This window comes from Danio aesculapii, chromosome 17 (assembly GCF_903798145.1).
Source record: "Danio aesculapii chromosome 17, fDanAes4.1, whole genome shotgun sequence".
Classification (NCBI taxonomy): Eukaryota; Metazoa; Chordata; class Actinopteri; order Cypriniformes; family Danionidae; genus Danio; species Danio aesculapii.
In genome coordinates this window covers 7,399,300-7,408,987 of record NC_079451.1, presented here as the reverse complement: position 1 = coordinate 7,408,987, position 9,688 = coordinate 7,399,300, and positions in this window count along the sequence as shown.

Here is a 9,688-nt window from a genome sequence, read left to right as displayed (position 1 = left end):
AGCACTTCCTCCACTTTTCACTAACTTTTTTTTTACACATGTTGGGTTCAGTCTTTTCTCAGTTTCCCATCAGAGTCAAATCAACACTTTCATCACTTTCAAGAGTTTCACACTTAGCTGATGATTGATAATAAAGCTTGTTTGGCATGCTGTCCCGGGAGAGAGCCCTGAGCTTTTGAGATCCTCGAGCCTTGGGCTCCCTCCCGTTTGTGGGGCAAGAGGGCAGTTTGATCTGGTCAGGTCAGATCAGGTAGATCTCGATGAACTTCCTGAATTATTTCTGGCTAATGACAGATATATTACGGCTAAGGAGAGATGTACACTTGCTAAGAGCTTGGCTATAGTATCAATTTTGTATGTTCAACTTACTTCGGTTGTGTGTTTTTGTATTGTAGGAGGAAACCGGAGAACCCAACACAATCTCACAGCAATTCCTAACTTTTTGATTTAGTGGCTAATGCGTAGGAATTCGTTATGATCTAATTTGTACAATTTAGTATGATTTGCTCATCCCTCAATGACGGTTGGGTTTAGGGGTGGGGTTAGGTGCTACGCCTCCTTTTTAAAATCGTACAATTTCGTACGACTGAACTCGCCACTAAACTGACAAAACGTAAAATACTTACGTTTTCTCTTGAGATCAGGCTGGAGAACCCCGGGAAAACCCCACGCACAGGGAGAACAAACAAACACCGCACAGAAATGTCAGGGACTTTAACCAGAGACATTCTTGCTGTGAGGCAACAGTGCTAACCACCGGACCACTGTGTCGTCCATCTGGAAAGGAGGAGGAGTAGGGGTGGGTAGGGGAGGATTCTTCAAGATGAAGATACTGATATAAGAAAACTCAGGTTATTTATAGTGAGTTAGAAATCATCTGATTGGTGAATCAGTCGTAAGCTGATTTGAGACCAGCCGTGAACAATCATAAGCATGTGATTCTCTCAAAATTAGTTTATAAATAAACTTCACAGAGCGAACTTTAGACCAGTTGTTTGTAAACACATACTGCTCTTCAGCAAAGTTTAGTCAGGTTTTTTGATTATTTCTGCTGATCAGAGGTTTGGTCACTGCAGGGCGTTTAGTTCAGTTTCTCTCAAATGCTGTTACTATCTAGGTTTCTATCCAAACGATGCAAATTAGATTTATGCGCAAATCTGGAACATCACATATAACATTTGTGAATAAAGCATTGTTTCCTTGCAGTGTGCCAAAGAAAACAAAATCATCACTTCCTTAAACCTTTTCTTTTATAATAAATGACTTGCACCCCATAAGATGAAGGTGAGATGCAATGAACACACGGTGGCTTAGGAAGTATGAGACCGCTATTAGGTAGCGCAGCTCAAGACAACTCAAGACTTTTTTACATTTAATGGTACAGTACAGTGAAGATTATACACAGGAAAGTTTGGGGAGCAGAGAGAGAGGGAGGGGAAGAATTGGCATAGGACCTCTAACTGGGAATGGAACTCAGCTCGCACTGAACACCAGTGTGCCATGTGTCGACACACTAATGCAGGCATGTCCAAGCTCGGTCCTGGAGGGCCGGTGTCCTGCAAAGTTTAGTTCCAACCCCAATCAGACATACCTGGGCTAGCTAATCAAGCACTTACTAGGCTTTCTAGAAACATCTGTGCAGGTGTGTTGAGGCAAGTTGGAGCTAAAATCTGCAGGACACCGGCCCTCCAGGACCGAGTTTGGACACCCCTGCACTAATGACACCAACACAACCCCCAATTCCCTTATTTACTTATCTTTGGCTAAGGGATTTCACAATGAACAAAACAATATTTCAGATGTTATGCAATGTGGTCAGTCCGCTGGTTTGTCTATTAATGCCGTCCCATCTTGCCCATTTCTGTTATCATAATAGGGTCTGTTATGGTATGTTGTTATGTGCATGCTGGAATTTATTCCGTAAATGTTTTTCCATTGTAGTTTATTCACATTTTGTTCTTATAATAACACTACTATTAATAATAATTCCTTACATTTATATAGCGCTTTTTATGCATCTCCTCACCCACCACCAGTGGGCAGCATCCACCTGGATGACGCGACGGCAGCCATATTGCACCAGACGGCACACCACACACCAGTTGATTGGTGTAGAGGAGACACAGTGATGAAGACAATTATGATATGGGGATGTTGAGGAGGCCATGTTGAACAGAGGCCAGTGGGCAAATTTAAAACCCAAAGTTAAACCCCTACTCTTTTTCGAAGGACATCCTGGGATATTTACCGACCACAGACAGTCAGGACCTCGATTTAATGTCTCATCTGAAAGACTGGCTCACTGAACAGTGTAGAGTCCCCATCAATATACTGGGGCATTAGGACCCACACAGACAACAGGTTAAGCGCCCCTGCTGGTCTCACTAACACACTTCCATTTTATTGGATACAATGTTCATCCTACTCAGTTGTGTGCATAAGTATTTTTATGCGTGTTTTCAAACTTTACACAAATCTTAGGGTTTCCATTAAGCATTTTTATGTAGTATTTTAAAATGTGTAAAATCAAAAATATCTGGATGGAAACAGCTACTGTATGTCGAGATACAGATCCTTACCTTACACACAGGCACACTAACATATACAGTATATGTGTATGTAGTTCTTGGTTTTGGCACTCAATACAGTAACATTTCCCTAATATAATCAATATGTTACTTGATTCAAACCACTGGAGTACACAGATCCATCATATGAAGTGTTGATTTGAGCACAGATGGGTGTTTCTAAGTATCCAGCTTTAAAACGCAGTGAACAGAACAGAAAGAAGAGAGGGTTGGGGCTCTGAAGTGGGAGGTGTTGAAGAGTCATTGGCGGGAAATACAGGAATTCTGCACAGGACCCACGTCCCCTATTGTCTCCCTCAAATTTTGACCAGGCTGCCCTGGCTATAGCAATGATGGGGCTTTTCCTTTTCTTCTGCGCTCGGGTCCCGGGACCCTCGGCCGGCATTCCTCTGGGCCACCAGAGAAGCTGCTTTAGAGACGGGACTCTGCTCCTGGGTGGCCTCTTGTGCAGGGGCTGCAAAGGGGAGGAGACGATGTCTTATTAATTGACTGGGTGTCTTGGAAGGAGTGCAGGAATTTGGCTGTGCAAGAGAAAGAAGAGGAAGGACTGCCACACAGCTTAGCCTGGACCTCCTACTCAATCATAAATGTCAACTGGATATTTACATTTTCTGAAAACAAAAAAGTGGAAGCGGTGCTAGCAAGTGCAAAAGTCAATGGCACAATACACTGGTGATAAGGATGGTTGCTAGGGTGTTGGTGTGTGGTTGCTAAGGTGTTCTGAGTGTCTTCAGAATGATAAGACATTTTGAGTGGTATGTTTCAAGGTGGTGGATACACTATAATATTCACTATAATATTTGGGGGTTAAAGTTGGGTTAAAAATGTTCAAAACAAATTTGAGCTCAAACAACTCAAGGTTTTTAGTGGCTTGAGCACAAACTGATACAACATTTAATTTATTATTTCAAAATCATTTCAAAAATGTAGTTTAAAACATGAGTGTGCAAGTTCTTTGAATTTATTTATTGCATTAGTGTCATTTTGTTGTTTTTATTACTTTGTAAAAGAAATCAACATAGGCTCATTCTGAAAACTTACACCCGTGTATACAGTTGAAGTCAGAATTATTAGCCCCCCTTTTTAATTTTTTTTTTTCATTTTTATATGTTTCCCAAATTATGTTTAGCAGAGCAAGGAAATTTTCACAGTATGTCTGATAATATTTTTTCTTCTGGAGAAAGTCTTATTTGTTTTATTTTGGCTAGAATAAAAGCAGTTTTTAATTTTTTAAAAAACATTTTAAGGTAAAAATTGCTATATATATTTTTAATAGTCTACAGAAAAAAAAGCATCATTATACAATAACTTGCCTAATTACCCTAATTTGACTAGTTAACCTAATTAACTTAGTTAGGCCTTTAAATGTCACTTTAAGCTGTATAGAAGTGTCTTGAAAAATATCTAGTCAAATATTATTTACTGTCATCATGGCAAAGATTAAATAAATCAATTATTAGAAATGAGTTATCAAAACTATTATGTTAAGAAATGTGATGAAAAAATCTTCTCTCCATTAAACAGAAAATGGGGAAAAAATAAACAGGGGGGCTAATAATTCAGGGGGGACTAATAATTCTGACTTTAACAGTATATTTCTGGAGATTGCAAATTATTTAGCCAGAAGTACATATGGCTGCATCTCATCTTTAAAACAAACGCTACAGGGCGGTAGGATGCCGTTACTTTTCGCGCTTACCAGCTGACCGCTTACCTTTCCTGCTGTTACCAGTTTGTCGCCATGTACGTTGGCAGACTTGAGACGCAAAGAGGAGTTGACCACGACGACGGGGTTTGAGTCTGGTGATGAACGGTTCCAGAAAGAAGGTACGACAAAAACAGAAGCCAAAAAATAAAATAAACAAGTAAATAACAGGGTGAGAATGTGGTCAAATCTGAAAACGTGGTAAAAATCAGGCGAGGGCTGTTCTTTTTCTTTATTGCTTTTGAAAACACTATTGGTTGGGTTTAGGGAAGTGGGTGGGCGGTTCAATTGGTGCTTTTGAAAACACTATTGGTTGGGTTTAGGAAAGGAGGAGTGTGGGTCAGTTGATCGGTCAGTCTGTCACTCAGTCAGTCAGCCAACAGTGGCCTCTCGCGAGAAATTTGAGATGTGAAAAGCATACACATCGGCCTCTGGTGGATTCATGAAAACAACAACTGCAAAAACGTAGCTCCTGGGATGTATTTGGTTGTCTCCAGAAATGTATATAGTGGTACATTTTCAGAATGAGTCTGGTTGAAAAAAATGCTGGGCTAAACACAATTCTTTCATGTTGTCATAACACAAATTAAGTTAACTTAATGGTATTTACAAATTTAAGTGGCTTGAACATAAAATAATTAGGTTGTCCCCCAAATCACTTATAAATGTTTTTTTTTTTTAGCTCATTTTAAATAAGTAGCTTGAACAAGCAGCAAAAATCAATTTTTACATTCAATATATTCTGTTTTAATTTCAAGTGTAAAGTTTAGTACTTTTATTGTGTGCTTTGTGTTGTGTATGTTTATTATTGTTGTTTTAAGTGTAACTATAATTTTTATTAAATCTAAGTGTAGTTACATTAGTGCATCACGTTAATGCACAAATGAAAATAAGGAATGTTTTCTTGTTTCATGGTGTAAGTTTTTACTTTTAAACCCACTTTGTATTCCTGCTGGTCTTTATGGGTTTAAAAAACATACATGGGAAAACAAAATAAATTAATAATGAAAAATAATTTCCAACAAAAGTGAAACATTTTCCTCTGTATGCAATTCTGGTCACATAATAAGACTTTAATCTGCCTGACTTCTTTTTTTTTTTTTTGATAATGTATAACATTTTAATAAATATATCGTTTGAAATGATTCTTTTCTTTATTATTTTAAAATGTGATTTTACTTTAAAATGATAAAAGTGTTTATTACGCGGTCATACTTTATGAGTAGGGCTGCACAATATATCGTTTCAGCATCGATATCTCATTGTGCAAATCCACAGTACACATCGCAGAATCAGTTTTAAATTCAGTTATAGCTTATTCATCTATATACAGTGCTCAGCATTTGTACATATACATTAGATTAGACAGTCCTAAAGCTACATCTGAAGCTTATCTAAAAAAATTACTTCTGATAACTGTCCAAAAACTAGTACACTCAAATTTATATGTTATAGACAAATCTTAAATTCAAATTTTAAAAAGAAGAAAAATTAAGAGAAGCAAAAAAAAGAAAAGATTTTGTAGGTTTTTTTTTTTTTATATATTTAGCTTGAATTTAATTGTATTATCTTTCAATTTCTAAATATGTTTGGTGACTAAAATATTATTTTAATAAATATATCTGTTTAAATATTATTTATCTTTAATAAATCAGTTTTGTTTAAATGCACCAAAATACATTGCCTACTCAATTATGCTGAGCATTGTAGTTGACCAGGAACCACATAGTGAAGTTTAACCTTAAAAAGGGTCACAGTTTTTCATTTGCTTGTTTGCTTTGTTTATGACTGAGATTTCAAGTGTATTTAAACCATTGGTGTAAAAGAAATTATAACATTTTAAGATTATTTGTTTATTGTCTACACAACAAAGACAATGAAGAGTTTTTTTTTTTACATTTGATCATTTAATTTCTATACCTGAACCCATCTACATTGTAAAAAAAAAAGTACATCATAAGACGTTAATATTAGGTTTAATTTAGGTCGTGACGTCAGGTGACCAAAATTCAATGTCTAGCCAGCGTCAAAGGACAACGTTATTTTGACATCCATTAACGACGTCAAATTATGTTGATATCTGGTTAATTTTTGGTTGTGATGGAAAGTGACCAAAATCCAATGTCTGATAGATGTCATGATGGTAACATCTACACAATGTCAAGGAGTAACATGATTAGATATTGATATTTGATTTTAGGTTGGACGTTGGACATTGACGTCGGCCTGACGATTTTTATTTCTTTTTATTTATTTCTTTATTTATTTTAAATTAATATTAATCAATGAAATATACAAAATTATACAGTAATATACAAAAATATATGCCAGAGCGTACATAAAAAAATTCAGTGATTGAAAATCTTGTATTCCTTGAGAATTCCTTGACTTCTTTGTCTTCTTTGCTTTTTTTAATAACAATATTCTCCAAACGTGTGCAGTAGTCTTTAGTCTCTTGAAGGAAATGAACAAAATTTGGCTTTGATCCAGTAAATTTTTTATGTATATGAAACTTTCTCATAATAATACAAAGTTGTACTAGAAAGGTTCATTTTTTACATGTATCGACATAATAAATGAATATATCAAAATTTTGTAACTTGAATACAATTTTCCACATCCACCCAGAAAATCCTTGTGTACATACAATCACAAAACATATGGACAATAGATTCCTTTTCCATGCAAGACAAATCAAAGGAATAATCAAAATCCAAATTAAATCTCTCTAAAACCTCTTTAGCTGGATATAAACAATGTAAAATTTGAAATGTAACTTCTTTTACTAAGTTATTTATATTTCAGAAGAATGCCAAGCTTTTTTTCCAATTTATATTTATGAATCCACTGGTCCATTTTAAATACCAGATTTTCATTTCCAAACAAAATCCAATGCCCCCATGACATTGAGGTACAACGTCAATATGATGTCATGTTGACATCCTGTACCTGCAGGGCTGATTGCCTTAATTTTTTAAGCTGAATCAATTAACGTCATGAGTCCATTTAACTTATATTATGTTAAACTGACTTAAAACATCATGCTCAACTTTAATTAAATTAGAACATGATTAACTTAGTTTAATAAGTTACAATGACCTAAAAACATATGCTGTCAGGACTAATTGATAATATCATTTTATTAGAGTGTAGAACCGTTCCAGAAAACCAGATAAGTTTTAATCTCACCTACAAAATCATCCCAGTCAATATAAAATTATGATTTGTTCCCCAAATGGAGCTATAGAAACCATCTGTCAAAACTATATTCATATCACAGAAAAACAAAACATTGCAATATCAGTTTTTTCCAATGTCATGCAGCCCTATTTTTGAGCAGTACATTTCTTTATAAAAAAATGATACTTTTATTCAGCGAGGATGTCTGAAACTAGGACAACCCACTGTCATAAAGCTGCGCTGTGTGTTTGTTGAGTGTCTCTGAAAGGCGGCAGCAGCAACAGGAGCATCAGTGGTTTGTGGGAAAGAGGCGTTCAGACTGAAGGGCCGCCGGAGCTCTGAATGGCCCCGCTGTGGCGGAGTGTGATTGAGAGGGATGTTCTCAGGCTACCACAGACAAGGGGGAGGTGTGGATGAGTCTAGTGGCTCCTAATGTGGTCCCCCACCCCTTCAGCCTTCCCCATCGGTGTCCAGAGCCATAATCCCGTTACATGTGTCCCCATTAGCTCTGACGGGGGGTTTCTATTGTCCCCTCGTGAGTCAGTCAGAGTCACTGTCCCGGACTCGCCATGTTTGCTCTGGCTTCCCACAGGCAGATGTCCCCATGACAATCCCAAATACACAAATGCGGGTCACAGGGTGAGGAGTGGGGTGAAATGGTGCTTAGTAAGTGTTTTTGATTATGGAGAAACAGCATTTAGGTAATAATTAAGGGGAAATAATAAAGAGGCAACACTGTTGACGAGATAGTTCACCTAAAAATGAAAATTGCTGGATACTTTGCTTTACTCTTAGGTCTTTGGAGATCAGGGTGACTTTTTGTGTTTAGTGGAATCAATGTGTAACTTTAGTTTGAGAAGTGTAAGGACAATTTTAAATTAAATACAATTATAAATATTTCAAATTAAAAATTCCTACATATATTTAGGGACTTTATACAATTCAATTCTTAATTTTGATCTGGTTTCAATTACTTATTTAGTTTACAGTTGAATCAGAATTATTAGCCTTTTTTTCTTTTTTAAATATTTCCCAAATGATGTTTAATAGAGCAAGGAAATTTTCACAGTATGTCTGATAATATTTTTTCTTCTGGAGAAAGTCTTATTTGTTTTATTTCGGCTAGAATAAAAGCAGTTTTTAATTTTTTTATTAAACATTTTAAGGTCATTATTATTAGCCCCTTTAAACTATATAATTTTTCAACTGTCTACAGAACAAACCATTGTTATACAATAACTTGCCTAATTACCCTAACCTGCCTAGTTAACCTAATTAACCTAGTTAAGCCATTAAATGTCACTTTAAGCTGTATAGAAGTGTCTTGAAAAATAACTATTCAAATATTATTTACTGTTATCATGGCAAAGATAAAATAAATCAGTTATGAGAGATGAGTTATTAAAACTATTATGTTTAGAAATGTGCTGAAAAAATCTTCTTGGGGAAAAAACAAACAGGAGGGTGAATAATTCAGGGGTCTAATAATTCTGAACAACTGTACCTGTATTTAAAAAAATTGTTGCATTCTATTTGTTTTTATGCTATTATTTTTATTTTTAATGTCATTGTTAGCACTTTAGTCAACTTTTAAGGTGTGTTATAAATCAAGTTGAAAGTCAAGGAAATAATTAGACTAATTTACAAAATATAATTTCAAACTAACCTAAAATAAAATAAAATAAACTTTATGAACTGCACTCAAAAATGACTGTTGCTGCTTGTTCAAGATACTTATTTAAAATGAGTTGAAACAGCACAATTCTTAAGTTTATTATGGGACAACTTTGTTGTTTTAAATTTGTAAACACACTTAAAGGGCACCTATGATGAAAATAAACTGTGTGTAGGTATAGTGTGTCCACAGTCATATTGGAGTGATATAAATTTTTTAATTATTTATTAATTTTTAATTTTTTAATTTCCTGATATTAAAATAGGATCCAAATCCCTCCTTTTTTGAGGCCCACCACAATGTGACGTAGGAGTGTGTTTATCCCACCCACCAAATTGATTTACAGCCGCATATTAACATGTCTCTGTAGTAACATGTATAATCATATAAAGAAAACAGGATGTGCGCAAAGCAACTGGGATTAAAAGATCTGTTGAGCTCTCTGTGATCATCAAATGTGATCAAGAATGAGTTTACAAGTTTAAAACGTTTTTAAAACAGTGCATGTTTGTAATGTATTACAGCTATTTTACCATCTTC